At 39.5% G+C, this 12,092-nt stretch overlaps 1 non-coding gene across 1 annotated transcript; it reads right to left on the reverse strand.

Annotated features, from left to right (window-relative positions):
- Positions 1–11,771: 11,771 nt before the first annotated feature.
- LOC112787218 (small nucleolar RNA R71) lies at positions 11,772–11,879 on the reverse strand. Its single transcript, XR_003194642.1, has one exon. It is a non-coding gene; the product is annotated as a small nucleolar RNA R71 (small nucleolar RNA).
- Between the last annotated feature and the right edge of the window lie 213 nt (positions 11,880–12,092).

A 12,092-nucleotide genomic window follows, 5' to 3' on the forward strand; every position in this document is an offset into this window, starting at 1 on the left:
AGAAAATTTTGTCCTCAAAATTTCAATTACCTGAGGACAGACGTGGGTAATCAGCTTTCATCTTATCTTCTAGTTCCCAAGTGTGCTCTTCTTCTCCTCTTTGTCCCCATGCTACTTTGACTAAGCGAACAGTTTTGCCTCTTAGCTACCTATCACTTCTTTCTATGATCTGAACTGGTGATGCTTGATATGTCAAATTGTTTCGTAACTGTACTGTCTCTGGTTGTAAAATGTGACTCCCGTCGGGAATATATTTCTTAAGTTGCGAGACATGAAAAACATCATGAAGGTTTGACAGGTATGGAGGAAGGGCTACTAGATAAGCTATTAGCCCGACTCTTTTAAGTATTTGGAAATGTCCTATGTATCGAGGGTTAAGATTTTTAGTCTTAAGGGCTCTACCTATCCCAGTAGTCGGGGTTACTTTTAGAAAGACATGGTCTCCCTCACTAAACTCTAAGGGTCTACGTCTATTATCGGCATAGCTCTTTTGATGGCTTTGTGCTATCTGGATCTTCTGACGAATCCCCTTTATCTTCTCAGTAGTTTCTTGCACTAAGTCTGGACCTAAGACACTAGCTTCTCCGTCGTCATTCCAACACAATGGTGTCTGACATCTTCTTCCGTAGAGAGCTTCATATGGTTCCATCCCGATACTTTGTTGGTAACTGTTTTTGTAGACGAACTCGATCAACGGCAAATATTTATCCCAACTGCCTTGGTTATCTATCACACAAGATCTTAGCATGTCTTCTAATGTCTGGATTATCCGCTCGGATTGTTCGTCTGTCTGAGGATGGTATGCTGTACTCATATGTAATTTTGTTCCCAACACTTTCTGAAAAGCTCCCCAGAATCTATAAGTAAACCTCGGATCTCGATCTGAAATAATTGATGAAGGTATCCCGTGCAATTGTACGATTTCTTGAATATATATCCGTGCTAGCCTTTCTAAAGTATAGTCAACTCGAATTGGAAGGAAATGCGCCGATTTTGTCAACGTGTCTACAATTACCCAGATGGAATCATGTCCTGTTGAGGTTCTTGGCAATCCCATGACAAAATCCATAGTGATCTGCTCCCATTTCCATTGTGGTATTTTCAAGGGTTGCAGGGTTTCAGACGGCTTCTGATGTTCCACCTTCACCTTCTGGCAGGTTAAACTCTTTGAGACATAATCAGCTACTTCTTTCTTTAAGCCTGGCCACCAGAATATTCGTTTTAAATCTTGATACATCTTTGTCACTCCAAGATGCATAGGAAATCTACTTTGGGGAGCTTCTGCAAGAATTCTTTGTCGCAATTCTCTAGTGTTAGGCACACAAATTCTATTCTTGTATCTCCAGAGACTGCTACGATCTTGTCTCACAGCTCTTGGTTCTTCTGCTCCCATATGTCTCAGCATCGTCATCATTTCTGAATTCTGAATACAGTCTTTGGTATATCTGGCTACTTGAATTTGGTGATGACCCAGTCGCAAATAAATCTTTGAGAACATAGTTGCAACTTTTAGCTGATCCATCAGATCATCAATCCATGGAAGTGGGTAGTTGTTCTTGGTAGTGACTTTATTTAACTGTCGATAATTAGTGCACGAATTGTAAATCACACTTTTTACAACTCGTACCACTAACCAGCAAGTGCACTGGGTCGTCCAAGTAATACCTTACGTGAGTAAGGGTCGATCCCATGGAGATTGTTGGCTTGAAGCAATCTATGGTTATGTTGTAACTCTTAGTTAGGAAAACAATAAAATAATTCACTTATCAAATTTGATTGCAAGGAATAAAAGGGCAGAACACAAATTATACTTGTATGCACTGATGGAGAGTATGTTGGAGTTTTGGAGATGCTTTGTCTTCTGAAATTCTGCTTTCCTCTGTTTTCTGATTCACGCACGCACATCCTCCTATGGCAAGCTGTGTGTTGGGGGATCACCGTTGTCAATGGCTACCATCCATCCTTCCAGTGAAAAGGGTCCAGGTGCACTGTCACCGCACGGCTAATCATCTGCAGGTTCTCAGTCGTACTGGAATAGGATTTACTATCCTTTTGCGTCTGTCACTACGCCCAGCACTCGCGAGTTTGAAGCTCGTCACAGTCATTCAATCCCTGAATCCTACTCGGAATACCACAGACAAGGTTTAGACTTTCCGGATTCTCTTGAATGCTACCATCAATCTAGCTTATACCACGAAGATTCTAATTAAGAGATCTAAGAAATATTCATTCATTCTATGGTGGAACGTAAGTGGTTGTCAGGCACGCGTTCGTGGAGGAATAATGATGATTGTCACGTTCATCACATTCATATTGAAGTTTGAATGGATATCTTAGATAGGAACACGCATGTTTGAATGGAAAACAGAAATACTTGCATTAATTCATCGAGACACAGCAGAGATCCTCACCCCCAACAATGGAGTTTAGAGACTCATGCCGTCAAAAGGTACAAAGTTCAGATCTAAAATGTCATGAGGTACAAAACAAGTCTCTAAAAGTTGTTTAAATACTAGACTTGTAAACTAGGTTTACAGAAAATGAGTAAACTAAGATGGATGGTGCAGAAATCCACTTTTAGGGCCCACTTGGTGTGTGCTGGGGCTGAGACTTAAGCTAATCATGTGCATAGGGCTGTTTTGGGCGTTCAACACCAGCTTTGGATCCTTTTCTGGCGTTGAACTCCAACTTGTAACTTGTTTCTGGCGCTGGACGCCAGACAGCAGCATGGAACTGGCGTTGAACGCCAGTTTACGTCCTCTATCCTTGAGCAAAGTATGGACTATTATATAGTTCTGGAAAGCCCTGGATGTCTACTTTCCAATGCAATTGGAATCGCGCCATTTGGAGTTCTGTAGCTCCAAAAAATCCACTTTGAGTGCAGGAAGGTCAGAATCTAACAGCATCAGCAGTCCTTTTTCAGCCTGAATCAGATTTTTGCTCAGCTCCCTCAATTTCAGCCAGAAAATACTTGAAATCACAAAAAAAACACACAAACTCATAGTAAAGTCTAGAAATATGAATTTTGCCTAAAAAATATTGAAAATAAACTAAAAACTAACTAAAACACACTAAAAACTATATGAAATTAACCCCAAAAAGCGTATAAAATATCCGCTCATTACAACACCAAACTTAAACTATTGCTTGTCCTCAAGCAACTAGATAAACAAAATAGAATACAAATAATTTTAAGAAACAATAATATCTTAGAGTTTTTGAGTGAAGCTCAGATTCTAATTAGATGAGCGGGACTAGTAGCTTTTTGCTTCTGAACAGTTTTGGCATCTCACTTTATCCATTGAAGCTCAGAGTGATTGGCATCTATAGGAACTCAGAATGCAGATAGTGATATTGATTCTCCTAGTTCAGTATGTTGATTCTTGAACACAGCTACTTTATGAGTCTTGGCCGTGGCCCTAAGCACTTTGTTTTCCAGTATTACCTCCGGATACATAAATGCCACAGACACATAATTGGGTGAACCTTTTCAGATTGTGACTCAGCTTCGCTAAAGTCCCCAATTAGAGGTGTCCAGGGTTCTTAAGCACACTCTTCTTTTGCTTTGGACCTTGACTTTAACCGCTCAGTCTCAAGTTTTCACTTGACACCTTCACGCCACAAGCACATGGTTAGGGACAGCTTGGTTTAGCCGCTTAAGCCAGGATTTTATTCCTTTAGGCCCTCCTATCCACTGATGCTCAAAGCCTTGTGATCCTTTTTATCTACCCTTGCCTTTTGGTTTTAAGGGTTACTGGCTTTTTGCTTTTGCCTCTTGGTTTTAAGAGCTTTTGGCTTTTTCTGCTTGTTTTTTTTTTTTTTTTTTTTTTTTTTTTTTTTTTTTGCAAGCTTTGTTCTTTGCTGCTTTTTCTTACTTCAAGAATCATTTTTATGATTTTTCAGATTATCAATAACATGTCTCATGTTCATCATTCTTTCAAGAGCCAACATATTTAACAGTCTTAAACATCAAATTCAAAAGACATATGCACTGTTCAAGCATTCATTCAGAAGACAGAAAGCATTGCCACCACATGTAAATAATTAGAATTTATCTTATTAAAAAGTCAAAAAATATTGCCTCTTATTCTAAAGAAATTATTCTATTTTATTCATGTTTAATGATGATGATAAAATTAAATTATAGCTTAATTGGGGATAAAATAAAAAATATAGATACTAATTACTACTATATGACTCCTAAGGTAAAACTAATAAAAACAGTTATCACAGAGTTAAGGCTAAGATTGGAATTTAACAACATTTGTTCTGGGAAGTGGATGTTCCTCTAATCTGCGGGGTGCTTGGTCCTTTAAGAGATAATTTCTGGCGCTTCAATTCCTTTAAATCACGCCCTTGCTCCTCCTGTTCTTTAAGCAAATAGCAAAGAATGATACTTTGTTCCTTCTGTTCTTTCTGTATTTGTTCCATAGCTTCTTGCATCTTGGTAATAGATGTTTCAAGATACTCCCAGTATTCAGATTGAGGGATTTCTGGGAGAATTTCCTGTGTTCTCTTCTTGATGGGGTCATCCTGTGCTTGTTATTTTTCCATTGATGCTTTGGTGATTGGCCGCTCAACTGAGATATACTCAGTTATTCCCATCCTTACTCCAGCGTCCTTGCAGAGCATAGAAATCAAGCTTGGATAAGCCAACCTGGCATCTTTGGAATTTTTGTTTGCAATTTTGTAGAATTCAGTTGAAATCAGTTGATGAACTTCCACTTCTTTTCCATTCATGATGCAATGGATCATCACTGCTCTTCTAATAGTGACTTCAAAACGGTTGCTAGTGGGCAACAGAGAATGCCCAATGAAGTCCAGCCATCCTCTGGCGACTGGTTTGAGATCTTCTCTTTTGAGTTGAATTGGGACACCCTTCGTGCTGGTGGTCCACCTGGCTCCAGGGATACATATATCCTCTAGACTCTTATCAAGGCCCTTGTCTGTTCTCATCATTCTCCTATTAAAGGAGTCTGGATCATCTTTCAGCTGAGGCAGCTTTAAGATCTCCCTGATCTTGTCAGGGTGGGTATGAACAATCTTTCCTCTGACCAAGGTCCGATAGTCATAGATAGCAGATCCAGATAGTCTTTGCCTGTCTGTATGCCACATATTAGCATAGAACTCCTGGACCATATTCCTTCCCACTTTCATTTCAGGATTAGCTAGGATCTCCCAGTTCCTGATTCGAATTTGCTCCTGGATCTCCGGATATTCGTCTTCTTTCAGATCGAATCTAACTTCCGGGATCACTGATCTTAGACCCATTATTTTGTAATAATGGTCTGAATGTTCTTTAGTTAAGAACTTCCCTTGATTCCAAAGTGGTTTTGGAACGCTTTCTTTCTTGCCTCTTGGAGTGGGTTGTTTTCCTTTAGGAGCCATGATCTTAGTGATCACGGATAAGCACACCAAACTTAGAGGTTTGCTTGTCCTCAAGCAAAAAGAAAAGAAAGGAGAGGGAGAGAAGGGGAGCTAGGTGCAATGGTGGATGGGAGGGGAGGGAGGCCGAACCCATTAAGAAAATTTTAAGTAAGATAAGAAAAGATATAATTTAAAATTGAAGAGATATGAAAGATATTTGAAAAAGATAGATTTGGATTTTTGAAAAAGATAGTATGGAGATTTGAAAAAGATATTGATTAGTTGAAAAGATTTTTGAATGAAAAGAGATAGATTTGTTTTGAAAATTTTGAGAAAGAGTTGAATTGGATTGAAAAAAAGGATTTGTGCTTATAGATTAAGATACATTTGATATTTTTTTTTTAAAATAGGGTTTTTAGAAATTAGGGATTTTAGAAATCAGGTTCTTAACATGTTTATGCAAGAAATCATGAATTGAAACATGAAAATTAAATTTAGAATGAAAAATATGAAGTAAAAACGAATTCACCTCCTCCCCACCATCCTGGCGTTTGAACGCCCAAACGCTGCATGTTTTGGGCGTTCAACGCCCAAATGCTGCCTCTCCTGGGCGTTCAATGCCCAATTGTTGCTTCTTTCTGGCGTTGAATTCCAGGAACTCCTTTGTCACTGGGCGTTTTTCTGAACGCCCAGGACGCTGTAAATCTGGCGTTAAACGCCCAGAAGGAGCTTCTTTCTGGCGTTTAATGCCCAGATGGCTATCCTTACTGGCGTTCAATGCCCAGTGGATGCTTCTTTTGGGCGTTGAACGCCCAAAACAGACTTTTACTGGCGTTTTCTTGCCAGTGAGCTCTTTTTCTCTGTTTTGTGTGCAGAATCCTTCTGTAGCCTTGTGAACTTATATAATTGACTCTTTACCTTAGTATCAGTGAACTTTATATAAACAAATAAAATCAAGAATAGGGCAAAATGCTTAGAGGAAGTGATGCCCCATGGCTGGGTTGCCTCCCAGCAAGCGCTTCTTTATTGTCTTTAGCTGGACCTTGCTGAGCTTTTAATCTAGCTTCAGCCTTGAGCACTCTTGCTCAACATTGCCTTCAAGATAGTGCTTGATTCTCTGTCCATTAACAATGAACTTCTTATCAGAATCAATATCTTGAAGCTCCACATAACCATATGGTGATACACTTGTAATCACATATGGTCCCCTCCACCGGGACTTCAGTTTCCCGGGGAATAGCCTGAGGCTAGAGTTAAACAACAGGACCTTTTGTCCTGGTTCAAAGATTCTAGATGATAGCTTTCTGTCATGCCACTTTTTTTATTTTTCTTTATAAAGCTTGGCATTTTCGAAAGCAGTGAATCTGAATTCCTCTAGCTCATTTAGCTGGAGCAATCTTTTTTCTCCAGCTAATTTGGCATCAAAGTTTAGGAATCTGGTTGCCCAGTAGGCTTTATGTTCCAGTTCCACGGGCAGGTGACATGCCTTACCATACACAAGTTGGTATGGAGAGGTCCCTATAGGAGTCTTGAATGCTGTTCTGTATGCCCACAGAGCATCATCCAAGATTCTTGCCCAATCCTTTCTACGGGTACTTACAGTCCGTTCTAGGATTCTTTTTAGCTCTCTGTTAGAGACTTCAGCTTGCCTATTAGTCTGTGGATGATATGGAGTCGCCACCTTGTGGCGAATCCCATACCGGACTATGGCAGAGTAAAGCTGTTTGTTGCAGAAGTGAGTGCCCCCATCACTGATTAGTACTCTAGGTACCCCAAACCTGCTGAAGATATATTTCTGGAGGAACTTCAGCACTGTTTTAGCATCATTGGTGGGTGTGGCAACGGCCTCTACCCATTTTGATACGTAGTCAACTGCCACCAGAATGTAAGTGTTTGAGTATGATGGTGGGAAAGGTCCCATGAAGTCAATTCCCCATACGTCAAACAACTCAATCTCCAAGATTCCTTGTTGAGGCATGGCGTAACCATGTGGCAGATTACCAGCTCTTTGGCAACTGCCACAGTTACGTAAAAACTCTCGGGAATCTCTATAGAGTGTTGGCCAATAGAAACCACATTGGAGGACCTTGGTGGCTGTCCGCTCACCTCCGAAATGGCCTCCATATTATGATCCATGGCAATGCCATAGGATCCTCTATGCTTCTTCTCTAGGCACACATCTCCGGATTATTCCGTCTGCACATCTCTTAAAGAGATAGGGTTCATCCTACAAGTAGTACTTTGCATCAGTAATTAGTTTTTTCTTTTGTTGCCTGTTATACTCTTTGGGTATGAACCTTGCAACTTTATAGTTCGCAATGTCTGTAAACCATGGTGCTTCCTGAATGGCAAATAAATGCTCATCCGGAAAAGTCTCAGAGATCTCAAGAGAGGGGAGGGACGTCCCTTCTACTGGCTCTATCTGGGACAGATGATCAGCCTATTGGTTTTTTGTCCCTTTTCTGTCTCTTATTTCTATATCAAACTCTTGCAGAAGCAACACCCATCTTATGAGCCTGGGTTTTGAATACTGCGTTGTGAGTAGATATTTAAGAGCAGCATGGTCAGTATACACAATCACCTTTGATCCTACTAAGTATGATCTAAACTTGTCAATGGCATAAACCACTGCAAGCAATTCTTTTTCTGTGGTTGTGTAATTTTTCTGGGCATCATTTAAAACACGGCTAGCATAATAAATGACATGCAGAAGCTTGTCATTCCTCTGTCCCAGTACTGCACCAATGGCGTGATCACTGGCATCACACATTAGCTCAAATGGTAATGTCCAGTCTAGTGCAGAAATAACTGGTGCTGTGACCAGCTTGGCTTTCAGCGTCTCAAACGCTTGCAGACACTCTGTGTCAAACACAAATGGCGTGTCAGCAGCTAGCAGATTGCTCAGAGGTTTTGCGATTTTTGAAAAATCCTTTATAAACCTCCTATAGAATCCTGCATGCCCCAGAAAGCTTCTGATTGCCTTAACATTGGCAGGTGGTGGTAATTTTTCAATTACCTCTATTTTTGCTTGATCCATGATGAGCGGATAATTTATACGCTTTTTGACATTGTTTTTAGTATGTTTTTAGTAGGATCTAGTTACTTTTAGGGATGTTTTTAATAGATTTTGTGTTAAATTCACATTTCTGGACTTTACTATGAGTTTGTGTGTTTTTCTGTGATTTCAGGTATTTTCTGGCTGAAATTGAGAGACTTGAGCAAAAATCAGATTCAGAGGTTGAAAAAGGACTGCTGATGCTGTTGGATTCTGACCTCCCTGCACTCAAAGTGGATTTTCTGGAGCTACAGAACTCGAAATGGCGCGCTTCCAATTGCGTTGGAAAGTAGACATCCAGGGCTTTCCAGCAATATATAATAGTCCATACTTTGGCCAAGAATTGACGACGTAAACTGGCGTTCAACGCCAGCCTTCTGCCCAAATCTGGCGTCCAGCGCCAGAAAAGGATCCAAAACCAGAGTTGAACGCCCAAACTGGCACAGAAACTGGCGTTCAACTCCACAAATGGCCTCTGCACGTGTAACACTCAAGCCCAAGCCCAAGCACACACCAAGTGGGCCCCGGAAGTGGATTTGTACATCAATTACTTACTCATGTAAACCCTAGTGACTAGTTTATTATAAATAGGACCTCTTACTATTGTATTAGGCATCCTGGATTGTATTTTGATCCTGTGATCTCGTTTAGGGAGGCTGGCCATCTCGGCCATGCCTGGACCTTTCACTTATGTATTTTTAACGGTAGAGTTTCTACACTCCATAGATTAAGGTGTGGAGCTCTGCTGTTCCTCAAAGATTAATGCAAAGTACTACTGTTTTCTATTCAATTCTTCTTATTTCGCTTCTAAGATATCCATTCGCACCCAAGAACGTGATGAAGGTGATGATTATGTGTGACGCTCATCACCATTCTCCCCTATGAACGCGTGCCTGACAAACACTTCTGTTCTACATGAATTAAGCTAGAATGAGTATCTCTTAGATCTCCTAACCAGAATCTTCGTGGCGTAAGCTAGAATGATGGCGGCATTCAAGAGAATCCGGAAGGTCTAAACCTTGTCTGTGGTATTCTGAGTAGGATTCAATGATTGAATGACTGTGACGAGCTTCAAACTCGCGAGTGCTGGGCGTTAGTGACAGACGCAAAAGGAGGGTGAATCCTATTCCAGCATGATCGGGAACCGACAGATGAATAGCCGTGCCGTGACAGGGTGCGTGAGCATATGATTCACTGAGAGGAGGGGATGTAGCCACTGACAACGGTGATGCCCTTGCATAAAGCCAGCCATGGAAAGGAGTAAGACTGATTGGATGAAGATAGCAGGAAAGCAGAGGTTCAGAGGAACGAAAAGCATCTCCATTCGCTTATCTGAAATTCCTACCAATGATTTACATAAGTATCTCTATCCCTATTTTATTATTTATTATTCGAAAACTCCATGATTATTTTATATCCGCCTGACTGAGATTTGCAAGGTGACCATAGCTTGCTTCATACCAACAATCTCCGTGGGATTCGACCCTTACTCACGTAAGGTATTACTTGGACGACCCAGTGCACTTGCTGGTTAGTTGTATCGAAGTTGTGACAATTATGAATTAAGATCAAAGCACCAAGCTTTGGAGCCATTACCAGGGATTGTTCGAGCCTGGACATCACAATTTCGTGCACCAAGTCTTTGGCGCTGTTGCCGGGGATTGTTCGTGTTTGAACAACTGACGGATTATTTTGTTGCTTAGATTAGGAAAAATATTTCTTTTTTGGTTTAGAGTCTTTTATTATTTATCCCTTGTTAAAATACTTTAAACTTATAGCTCAGTTATTTAGAACGTGGTGTTTATGTTCATGATAATTGGCTATCATATTTTTTTAAAAAAAAACCTTTTTCAAAAATAATTTTTCTATTAAATCCTGTGCCAAACTTTAAGTTTGGTGTTTTCAAAAATAATCTCTCTTAAAATTTCATCCTAAGGTCCCATAACTCATTTGGCTAGAACATTAATTTGATTGGGTTAGACTCTTTTATACTCTTTTCAAAACATTCTTTTTCAAAAACATTTTTTTCTATTAAATCTTGTGCCAAACTTTAAGTTTGGTGTTTTCTTGTTGATTTCCCTTTGATTTTCGAAAATTTTGTTTGGTTTTCAAAAAATTTTTAAGTTTGGTGTTCTTCCTTCATGTTCTTGTGTTCTTGTGAGTCTTCAAAGTGTTCTTGAGTTTTCCTTGTGTCTTGATCTTAAAATTTTTAAGTTTGGTGTTCCTTGGTGTTTTCCCTCCAAATTTTTCGAAAACAAGGAGCATTAGATCTAAAAATTTTTAAATCTTGTACTATCTTATTGTTTTTCTCTCTCCTCACTAAATTCAAAATATCTTTTCAAAATATCTTTTCTAACTTCCTATCTTTTCAAAATTTGTTTCAACTAACTAACCAACTTTTTGTTTGTTTCTTAACTTTTTCAAAACTACCTAACTAACTCTCTCTCTCTCTCAAATTTTCGAAAATATCTCCCTTTTTCAAAAATTTCTTTTTAATTAACTAATTATTTTTATTTTTTATTTTTGAATTCAAAAATTTTCGAAAAATACTAACTAATTTTCAAAAACCAATTTTCAAAAATCACTAACTCTTTTTCAAAATAAATTTCGAAAATTATTCCTCCCCCATCTCATTCTATTTATTCATTCATGTCCTAACATCTCATCTCACATTCTAATCCTCACAGTTGTGTTTCTTCCTTTACATCACATCCTTTATCTCCCCCTCTTCTTCTACTTACAAAGGGATCCCCATACTGTGGTATAAAGGATCTCTATCATTATTATCATTTTTCTGGCCATTCTTCCTTGTCATATGAGCAGGAGCAAGGATAAGAACATTCTTGTGGAAGCAGATCCAGAACCTGAAAGAACTCTGAAGAGAAAATTAAGAGAAGCTAAAATACAACAATCCAGAGATAACCTTTCAGAAATTTTCAAACAGGCAGAGGAGATGGCAGGCGAAAATAATAATAATATAAGGAAGATGCTTGGTGACTTCACTGCACCTAATTCCAATTTACATGGAAGAAGCATCTCCATTCCTGCCATTGGAGCAAACAACTTTGAGCTTAAACCTCAATTAGTTTCTCTAATGCAGCAGAACTGCAAGTTTCATGGACTTCCATCTGAAGATCCTTTTCAGTTCTTAACTGAATTCTTGCAGATATGTGATACTGTTAAGACTAATGGAGTAGATCCTGAAGTCTACAGGCTCATGCTTTTCCCTTTTGCTGTAAGAGACAGAGCTAGATTATGGTTGGATTCTCAACCCAAAGACAGCCTGAACTCTTGGGATAAGCTGGTCACGGCTTTCTTAGCCAAGTACTTTCCTCCTCAAAAGCTGAGCAAGCTTAGAGCTGATGTTCAAACCTTCAGACAGAAAGAAGGTGAATCCCTCTATGAAGCTTGGGAAAGATACAAACAATTGACCAAAAAGTGTCCTTCTGACATGCTTTCAGAATGGACCATCCTGGATATATTCTATGATGGTTTATCTGAGCTATCAAAGATGTCACTGGACACTTCTGCAGGTGGATCCATTCACCTAAAGAAAACGCCTACAGAAGCTCAAGAACTCATTGACATGGTTGCTAATAACCAGTTCATGTACACTTCTGAAAGGAATCCTGTGAATAATGGGACGCCTATGAAGAAGGGAGTTCTTGAG

This window comes from Arachis hypogaea, chromosome 20, assembly GCF_003086295.3.
Source record: "Arachis hypogaea cultivar Tifrunner chromosome 20, arahy.Tifrunner.gnm2.J5K5, whole genome shotgun sequence".
In the NCBI taxonomy this organism is placed as follows: domain Eukaryota; kingdom Viridiplantae; phylum Streptophyta; class Magnoliopsida; order Fabales; family Fabaceae; genus Arachis; species Arachis hypogaea.